Below are 10,121 nucleotides of genomic sequence, written 5' to 3'. Positions count from 1 at the left end.
CGGTCACCCTCTCACCATCTCCATCTGCTGGTGTCCCTGTCTCACTGCAGTAACTGTCTCCCCTCTCACCATCTCCATCTGCTGGTGTCCCTGTCTCACTGCAGTAACTGTCTCCCCTCTCACCATCTCCATCTGCTGGTGTCCCTGTCTCACTGCAGTTAATGTCCCTCTCTCACCATCTCCATCTGCTGGTGTCCCTCTCTCACTGCAGTAACTGTCCCCCTCTCACCATCTCCATCTGCTGGTGTCCCTGTCTCACTGCAGTAACGGTCACCCCTCTCACCATCTCCATCTGCTGGTGTCCCTCTCTCACTGCAGTTACTGTCCCACACTCACCATCTCCATCTGCTGGTGTCCCTGTCTCACTGCAGTTACTGTCCCCCTCTCACCATCTCCATCTGCTGGTGTCCCTGTCTTACTGCAGCTACTGTCCCCCTCTCACCATCTCCATCTGCTGGTGTCCCTGTCTCACTGCAGTTACTGTCCCACACTCACCATCTCCATCTGCTGGTGTCCCTGTCTCACTGCAGTTACTGTCCCACACTCACCATCTCCATCTGCTGGTGTCCCTGTCTCACTGCAGTTACTGTCCCCCTCTCACCATCTCCATCTGCTGGTGTCCCTGTCTTACTGCAGCTACTGTCCCCCTCTCACCATCTCCATCTGCTGGTGTCGTTGTCTCACTGCAGTTACTGTCCCCCTCTCACCACCTCCATCTGCTGGTGTCCCTGTCTTACTGCAGCTACTGTCCCCCTCTCACCACCTCCATCTGCTGGTGTCCCTATCTCACTGCAGCTACTGTCCCCCTCTCACCATCTCCATCTGCTGGTGTCCCTGTCTCACTGCAGTTACTGTCCCACACTCACCATCTCCATCTGCTGGTGTCCCTGTCTCACTGCAGTTACTGTCCCACACTCACCATCTCCATCTGCTGGTGTCCCTGTCTCACTGCAGTTACTGTCCCCCTCTCACCATCTCCATCTGCTGGTGTCCCTGTCTTACTGCAGCTACTGTCCCCCTCTCACCATCTCCATCTGCTGGTGTCGTTGTCTCACTGCAGTTACTGTCCCCCTCTCACCACCTCCATCTGCTGGTGTCCCTGTCTTACTGCAGCTACTGTCCCCCTCTCACCATCTCCATCTGCTGGTGTCACGACCCTCTGGGTGAAAAAGATTTTCCTCAACTCCCCTCTAATCTTTCTCCCAATCACTTTAAATCTATGCCCCCTCGTCACTGACCTTTCTGCTATGGTTCTCTGCCCTTCACCTCCACTCTATCCAGGACCCTCAACATTTTGTACATTTCAATCAGATCTCCCCTCAGCCTTCTCTGTTCCAAGGACAACAACCCCTGCCTATCCTCATAGCTACAATTCTCCAGTCCTGGCAACATCCTGGAAAATGGGAGAGAGACAAAGTCCCGTGTTCATAACACATGGATAAAGAGGTTAATCATCTGAGCTGTAACTCTGAGACAGAAACAGAGAGAGAGAGGGAGGGAGAGAGGGAGAAAGGGAGAGAGAGAGGGAGGGAGAGAGGGAGGGAGAGAGGGAGGGAGAGAGGGAGGGAGAGATGGTGTGGGGGAGACACAAACTGAGACGTGGACAGAGGCAGCGAGAGAGAGAGAGGGAGAGATAGAGAGGGAGAGGCAGAAGAGAGAGAGGCAGAGAGAGAGAGAGAGGCAGAGAGAGAGATATAGAGAGACAGAGAGAGAGGGAGCGATGGTGTGAGGGAGGCACAAATTGAGACATGGACAGAGGTTGAGAAAGAGAGAGAGGGAGAGACAGAGAGAGAGAGCTGGGGGAGAGACAGATAGAGAGTGAGAGAGGCACAGAGAGAGAAGGAGACACAGTGAGGCAGACATAGAGAGGCAGACAGAGAGCTAGAGAGAGACAGAGAGAGAGGGAGAGATGGTGTGAGGGAGGCACAAATTGAGACATGGACAGAGGTAGAGAGAGAGAGGGAGAGATAGAGCGAGAGAGAGAAAAAGACAGAGAGGGATAGATAGCGAGAGAGAGAGGGGGTAAGACAGATAGCGAGGGACAGAGGCAGTGTGAGAGAGGCAGAGTGAGAGAGGCAGATTAGAAGGTAGCAAATGTAACCCCACTATTTACAAAAGGAAGGAGGGAGAAAATAGGGAACTAAAGACCTGTTCGTCTAACATCAGTCATAGGGAAAATGGTCGAATCTATAATAAAGGATGTGATAACAGGACACTTAAAGAGAGATTGCGGGGGGGGGTGGGGGGGGGGAAGAGAGAAATGGGGGGAGAGAGAAATGGGGGGGGAGAGAGAGGGGGGAGAGTGCGTGAGTGAGACGGAGCAAAGGAGAGAGATACTAGGTTAGGTGGGACAATAAGCTGTGAGGAGGACACAAATAGACTACAAAGAGAGATGGTTTGGGATAGACAGCGATAAATGTCCCAGTGTTGTGGTAACATAAAATGGCCACTGAAAATGAACCTAAAATGGCTGACTGATGTGTGTGGATTTCCACAGATGAGAGGAGAGAGAGAGAGACAGACAGACAGACAGAAAGAGAGACAAAGAGGGAGACAGAGACCAAGACACAGAGCGTGATCGCAGGATATTGGGCGTAGGACAGAGGAAGAGGAGGAGGCCATTTGGCCCCTCAACCCTGTTCTGTCATTCAAGGAGCTCATGGCTGATGTGTGATCTAACTCCATGTACCTATCTTTGCCCCTTAATACCTTTGGTTAACAAAAATCTATCAAACTCAGATTTAAAAATTAACAAGTGTCTCAGCATCAATTGCTGTTTGTGGAAGAGAGTTCCAAACTGATACCACACCTGGTGTGTTGAAGTGTTTCTTCATTTCACTCCTGAAAGGTTTTTAGACTAGGTTTATATTTTTAGACTATGCCCCCATGTTCTAGACTCTGCAGCCAGTGGGAATTGTTACTCTCTGTCTACCCCATCAGTTTCCCTTATTATCTTGAAAACCATCATCAAATCACACCTGAGCCTTCAAAATTCCAGGGATAGAGTAAATCTCCAGCTACACTGTCCCATTAAACATTCCCAAGCTAAGCACAATGTTGGGTTTGACACAGAGTAAATTTCCCTCTACACTGTCCCATCACACACTCCCAGGGCAGGAACATCATGGGGTGGATACAGAGTGAATCTCACTCTGCACTGTCCGATAGAGACAGAAAGAGAGAAACAGAGAGACATAGACTGACAGGGTGACTAAAAGAGAAAGAAGGATATTTAACAGGGGATATTGGAAGAGGAGGATGCAATTTAACCCCACAGCCCTGTTCCGGCATCCAATGTGATCTTGGCTGATCTGTGATGTAACTTACACCATATATCCTGCCTTTGCCCCTTATCTCTTAATACCTTTGGTTAACAAGAATCTATCAATCACAGATTTAAAAATTAACCAATAAGCCAGCATGAAATTTGCACAAACAATATCATTGTGTGGGTATTTCTGTGTGTTTGTGTGTGTGTCTATGTCTGTTTGGGTGTGATGGCTCCCACAGTGGAATAGCTTGCTGGATGTTTAAAATGGAGACTGTTCCTTCTGGATCATCAAACGTACCTGCCTGTGCCCCAACTTCATCTACATTTCCTCCTCTCCCGATGTTTTTTTATCTCCATATCTATCTCTTCTATGTTTGTGTCCACAGCAGTGAAGGATTACATCAAATTAATATATCTTACATTATCCTTTTCATCCACCGCAACGACCTCTCTCTCTCCAACTTTGTCCCTCTCTACAGCCCTCTCTCTGCCTTCATATCTAACCCTCTCTCCCTCTGTCTCTCTCCTAATGTCAGAGATAGCAGGAGGGAGAGACAGAGAGAGAATGTTGAAGGAACTGTACTCTGTTCCGAAGCTGTGCTGAACCTGCTCTGGGAGTGTTTGATGGGCTACATTAATCGGCCGTGTACAGTCCTGTATCAGGCTGTGAAGAAGCACAGCTTGTTCAGTATACAACGGGTCAAAGGGAACGATTCACTCCTGTCTGCTACTGGGAAGAGAGACTGACCTTAACATCAAGGCAGCGTTTGACCGAGTGTGACATCGAGGAGCCCGAGTAAAACTGAAGTCAGTGGGAATCCGCTGGTTGGAGTCATACCGAGCACAAAGGATGTTGGTTGTGGTTGTTGGAGGTCAATCATCTCAGTCCCAGGACATCACTGCAGGAGTTCCTCAGGGTAATGTCCGAGGCTCAACCATCTTCAGCTGAGATCCCAGGAGAGAATACTGGAAATACTGAGCAGGTCAAGCAGCATCTGTGGAGAGAAAAACAGAGTTAGTGATTCAGCTCGATGCTTTCCAGATTTCCAGCATCCACAGTATTTTGCCTCAGATAATGAAGCAATCCAGAGCCACATGCACCAAGACCCAGACAATATTCAGGTTTGGGCCGACCAGTGGCAAGTAACATTCACGTCACACAAGTGCCAGGCAATGACCATCTGCAACAAGAGAGAATCCAACCACCTCCCCTTGGCATTCAAAGCATTATCCCATCGCTGAATCACCCAGCATCAACATCCTGGGGAAACATTGACATCAAACTTAACAGAACAAAACACATCAATAGTTTCTTCACCCAGTGGCTGGTGGGTGTCTGGAACTCACTGCCTGAAAGGATTAGTATAAAATGGGTGGTTGATGGCCGGCACAGACTGGGTGGGCCGAAGGGCCTGTATAAGTGCTGTATCTCTCTATGACTCTAAAGGATGGTAGAGGCAGAAACCCTCATCACATTTAAAACAATCTCTTGGATATTCACTTCTCTATATTTAAAATGGGTAAGGAATAACTCTCCTCGTCTGCACTGCCCCATCGAACACTCTCAGAGAAGGTACAGCACGGGTTAGATACAGAGTAAAGCTCCGTTTAAACATTCCCTGGAGTGTCGGATTAACCCGGGTCACTCACTGTGCCCGGCTCAGCCTCAAGACTCACCTGCCTCAGTCACTGAGACGCTCCTGCATCACTTGCCTTAATGTAAGCGGATGCCGGGTTTGGGAGCAGGACAGGCACACGGGATTAGGACGACTGCTCATGTGGAGGATAAGCATCAGTAATCCCTCAGAGAATCAGAACAGACCAGCGAGACTCAGAAAAGGAAACTTGTGTTGAATTTGTGAGTCTTGCATTGTGGAATGCTTTAGTATTTGGTGAGAATGTTGAGTCAGTGACATTTTGCCCCAGTGGGATGAATAGACACTATATGACTTGATTACAACAGTAAGGTACCGTGTGTACTGTAAATATGGACTGAAATAACAATGTAACTGATCAATTTTCAGCTGAATTTTATGACTACAGTTATACCTGCTATCCTGTCAGAATGTACATAAGACACGATGGGATGAAGTCAAAGTGACCACTGTTGAATTTACGAGCTTGATCTTTGTGGGAACACAAGGGTTAAGTAAGTTAAAAATATTAAATGGTCAATTCACTTGTTTAAGTAAACACTGAACAGAAATGGGTCTGGAATGTCCTATGTACTGCATTCCTACTCCGACATCTACTCTGTCAGGACCCCTCATGATTTTGAACACCTCTATCAAATCTAATCTCAAGTTTCTCTTCTCTATGGAGAACAACCTCTGTCCATGTCTCAATGTGTGCCTCCCTCACACCATCGCTCCCTCTCTCTCTGCGTCTCTCTCTCTCTCTCTGCCTCTCTCTCTCTCTCTGCCTCTCTCTCTCTGACTCTCCCTCTCTATCTCTCCCTCTCTCTCTTTCATTGCCTCTGTCCACGTCTCAGTTTGTGTCTCCCCCACACCATCTCTCCCTCCCTCTCTCCCTCCCTCTCTCTCTCTCTTTCCACCAGGTGCTCTGGTTTCCTCCCACATGCCAAAGACTTGCAGGTTGATCGGTAAATTGGCCATTAGCAATTGCCCCTAGTATAGGTAGGTGGTAGGGAAATATGGGGACAGGTGGGGATGTGGTAGGAATATGGAATTAGTGTAGGATTAGTATTAATGGGTGGTTGATGGTCGGCACAGACTCGGTGGGCCGAAGGGCCTGTTTCAGTGCTGAATCTCTAAATTAAACTAAACTAAACACCCCTTACACTTCAAAATTCCAGGGACACAGAGTAAAGCTCCGTCTAAACTGTCCCTTCAAATGCTGCCAAGCCAAGTACAGAATGGAGTTATCTACAGAGCAAATCTCTGTCCTCTCTGTTCTATAAAACACTCGCAGGACAGGTACAGTGTGGGGTTAGATACCGAGTAAAGCTGCCTCTATATATGCCTCTCTTTCTCCTCCTCCATCCAGATGGAGAGAGTAGCAGTGAGAAAGACAGGGATAGATATAGAGAGGGAAGAACAGAGAGAGGGAAGGATAGCAATGGGGAGAGATTACCAGAGAAGAAGAGATTGGGATGGAGAGTGTCGGTCAGTGTTCCTGCAAAGCTGTGTGCAGCAGCCTGGAAGGTACCACGCAGGTCCTGTTCCGTGATAAATAACACACGTCTTCGAAGATTCTTAAAAATTTAAAGGGACTGCACATGGGTCAAAAAAAACTTGCCGTGCACAACAACTAAATTTTCTGGGAACATTGGAGCCAGCTGTAGCTCAGTGGGTAATAATCCTGCCTCTGAGTTATACGTTTGTGGGTTCAGGTCTGAACACAAAATCTAGGCTGATGTCACCCAACAGAAAATCAGAACAGACCAGCGAGACACAGAAAAGGAAACTTGTGTTGAATTTGTGAGCCTCGCTTTCTGTAATGTTTTAGTGTTTGGTCAGAATGTTGACCCAGTGAAATTTTGCCCCTGTGGCATGAGAGTTATCTGAATAGAGATTATAACATCTTATTACAACATGAAGGGACCGTGCGCACTGAGTATAACAACATTTGCAGCGTCCCATCATGTAAAATACTTTACTGGGTGTGGGATCAGGGTTTGATATTTCCAAAACACTGAGGGAAACTCTAACTTTTAATCAGCCCTGGGAGGAAAGTAAACCTGGAGACTTTCAAACAGTAATCAATGTCAGATTTGATCAATTATTAGGGATTAATCAATTTAGTATACAAAGCAGACAGAATATGCTGTTAAAGAGCGGGATATGGGTTTCCTACCAGCCTGCAGAAGGAAGTGCACCCTCTGCAGTTGTGGTATCACCAAAAGCAGCCAAATTAAAATAGCAAATTGATGTGTGTGGAGTTTTACTGAGGTTCTGAGAGAGGAGAGAGAAACAGGCATAGACACAGACAGCCAGACACACACCCACACACAGAGAACCACACACAGAACCACACACACAGACATACACACACACAGACCGACATGCACAGACACACAGACACAGAGACCGACATGCACAGACACACACACAAACAGACTGCCCAAGGGACAGAGAGTGACAGAAGAATATTTCAATTTCTATAATATTTCAATTTCAGTTTCTATAAGATCCCCCCTCATTCTTCTGAACTCCAATGAATATAATCCCAATCTACTCAGTCTCTCCTCATAAACCAACCCCCTCAACTCTGGAATCAACCTGGTGAACCTCCTCTGCACCCTCTCCAGTGCCAGTACATCCTTTCTCAAGTAAGGAGACCCAAACTGCACACAGTACTCCAGGTGCGGCCTCACCAGTACCTTATACAGCTGCAACATAACCTCTCTGCTTTTAAACTCAATCCCTTTAGCAATGAAGGACAAAATTCCATTTGCCTTCCTAATTACTTGCTGTACCTGCAGACCAACCTTTTGCGATTCATGCACAAGGACACCCAGGTCCCTCTGCATAGCAGCATGCTGCAACTTTTTACCATTCAAGTAATAATCCTTTTTACTGTTACTCCTACCGAAATGAATAACTTCACATTTATTAACATTGTATTCCATCTGCCAGACCTTTGCCCACTCACTCAATGTATCTATGTTCCTCTGCAAAGTTTCACAGTCATCTGCACACTTTGCTCTGCCACTCATCTTAGTGTCATCTGCAAACTTTAACACCCTACACGTGGTCCCCAACTCCAAATCATCGATATAAATTGTAAATAATTGTGGTCCCAACACCGATCCCTGAGGCACACCACTCGTGACTGATTGCCAGCCAGAATAGCACTCATTTATCCCCACTCTCTGCTTCCCGTTAGTCAACCAGAGAGGGAAAGGCAGTTGGAGAGACAGAGAGAGAGAGAGACGCAGAGATGGAAGGAGAGAGATGGAGTGACAGGGAGGGAAGGACAGATGGAGGGACAGAGTGAGAGACAGAGAGAGGAGAGAGATGGAGTGACAGGGAGGGAAGGACAGATGGAGAGATGGAGAGACAGAGAGCGAGAGACAGAGATAGAAGGAGAGAGAGGGAGTGACAGGGAGGGAAAGACAGATGGAGGGACAGAGTGAGAGACAGAGATAGAAGGAGAGAGAGGGAGTGACAGGGAGGGAAGGAAAGATGGAGGGATAGAGAGAGAGACAGAGAGAGGCAGAGACAGAGATCGAAGGAGGGAGATGGAGTGACGGGGGGTGGGTGGGGGTTGCGGTAGACAGGTGGAGGGACAGAGAGAGAGAGGCAGAGATGGAAGTAGTGAGAGGGAGTGTCAAGGAGGGAAAGACAGATGGAGGGACAAAGTGAGAGACAGAGAGAGCAGGAGAGAGATGGAGTGACAGGGAGGGAAGGACAGATGGGGGGATAGAGAGAGAGAGAGAGACAGAGATAGAAGGAGAGAGAGGAAGTGACAGGGAGGTAAGGACAGAAGGAGCGACAGAGAGATAGAGAGACAGAGATAGAAGGAAAGAGAGGGAGTGACAGAGAGGGAAAGACAGATGGAGGACAGAGGGAGAGAGACAGAGATAGAAGGGGAGAGAGGGAGTGACAGGGAGGGAAAGACAGATGGAGAGACAGGAAGAGAGACAGAGATCTCTCCCGATGTTTCTGTCTCCATACCTCTTTCTTAAATGTTTGTGCACACAGCAGTGAAGGATTACATCAAATTAATTTCTCTTACATTCTCCCTTTCAATCGACCCCGCAATCTCTCTCTCTCCAACCTTGTCCCTCTCTACAGCCCTCTCTCTGTCTCCATATCTAACCCTCTCTCCCTCTGTCTCTCTCCTAGTGTCAGAGATAGCAGGAGGGAGAGACAGAGAGAGGAAGACAGAGAGAGAATGCTGAAGGAACTGTACTCTGTTCCTAAGCTGTGCTGAACCTGCTCTGGGAGTGTTTGATGGGCTACATTAATCGGCCGTGTACAGTCCTGTATCAGGCTGTGAAGAAACACAGCTTGTTCAGTGTACAACGGGTCAAAGGGAACGATTCACTCCTGTCTGCTACTGGGAAGAGAGACTGACCTTAACATCAAGGCAGTGTTTGACCGAGTGTGACATCGAGGAGCCCGAGTAAAACTGAAGTCAGTGGGAATCCGCTGGTTGGACTCATACCGAGCACAAAGGAAGATGGTTGTGGTTGTTGGAAGTCAATCATCGTAGTCTCAGGACATCACTGCAGGAGTTCCTCAGGGTAGTGTCCGAGGCTCAACCATCTTCAGCTGCTTCCTCAATGACCTGCCCTCCATCGCAAGGTCAGAAGTAGGGATGTTCACTGTTGATTGCACAGTGTTCAGTTCCATTCACACCTCCTCAGATAATGAAATCCCAGCAGGAAGTGCTGGAAATACTGAGCAGGTCAAGCAGCATCTGTGGAGAGAGAAACAGAGTTAGTGATTCAGCTCGATGCTTTCCAGATTTCCAGCATCCACAGTATTTTGCCTCAGATAATGAAGCAATCCAGAGCCACATGCACCGAGACCCGGACAACATTCAGGTTTGGGCCGACCAGTGACAAGTAACATTCACGTCACACAAGTGCCAGGCAATGACCATCTGCAACATGAGAGAATCCAACCACCTCCCCTTGGCATTCAAAGCATTATCCCATCGCTGAATCACCCAGCGTCAACATCCTGGGAAAACATTGACATCAAACTTAACTGAACGAAACACATCAATAGTTTCTTCACCATCTCTCTGGGACAGAGAGACACAGATAAAGAATGTGAGTAAGCTTTGACAGAACCTCAGTTAATTGTTCCAACCATTGTTAATGATAGAAATCAAGGATTATATTAGAGCAAAGGAAGAGGCAGAGAATGTTAGCCCC

Source organism: Heterodontus francisci, unplaced genomic scaffold, assembly GCF_036365525.1.
Source record: "Heterodontus francisci isolate sHetFra1 unplaced genomic scaffold, sHetFra1.hap1 HAP1_SCAFFOLD_228, whole genome shotgun sequence".
NCBI lineage: Eukaryota > Metazoa > Chordata > Chondrichthyes > Heterodontiformes > Heterodontidae > Heterodontus > Heterodontus francisci.
Note: the sequence above shows the minus strand (reverse complement) of the source record.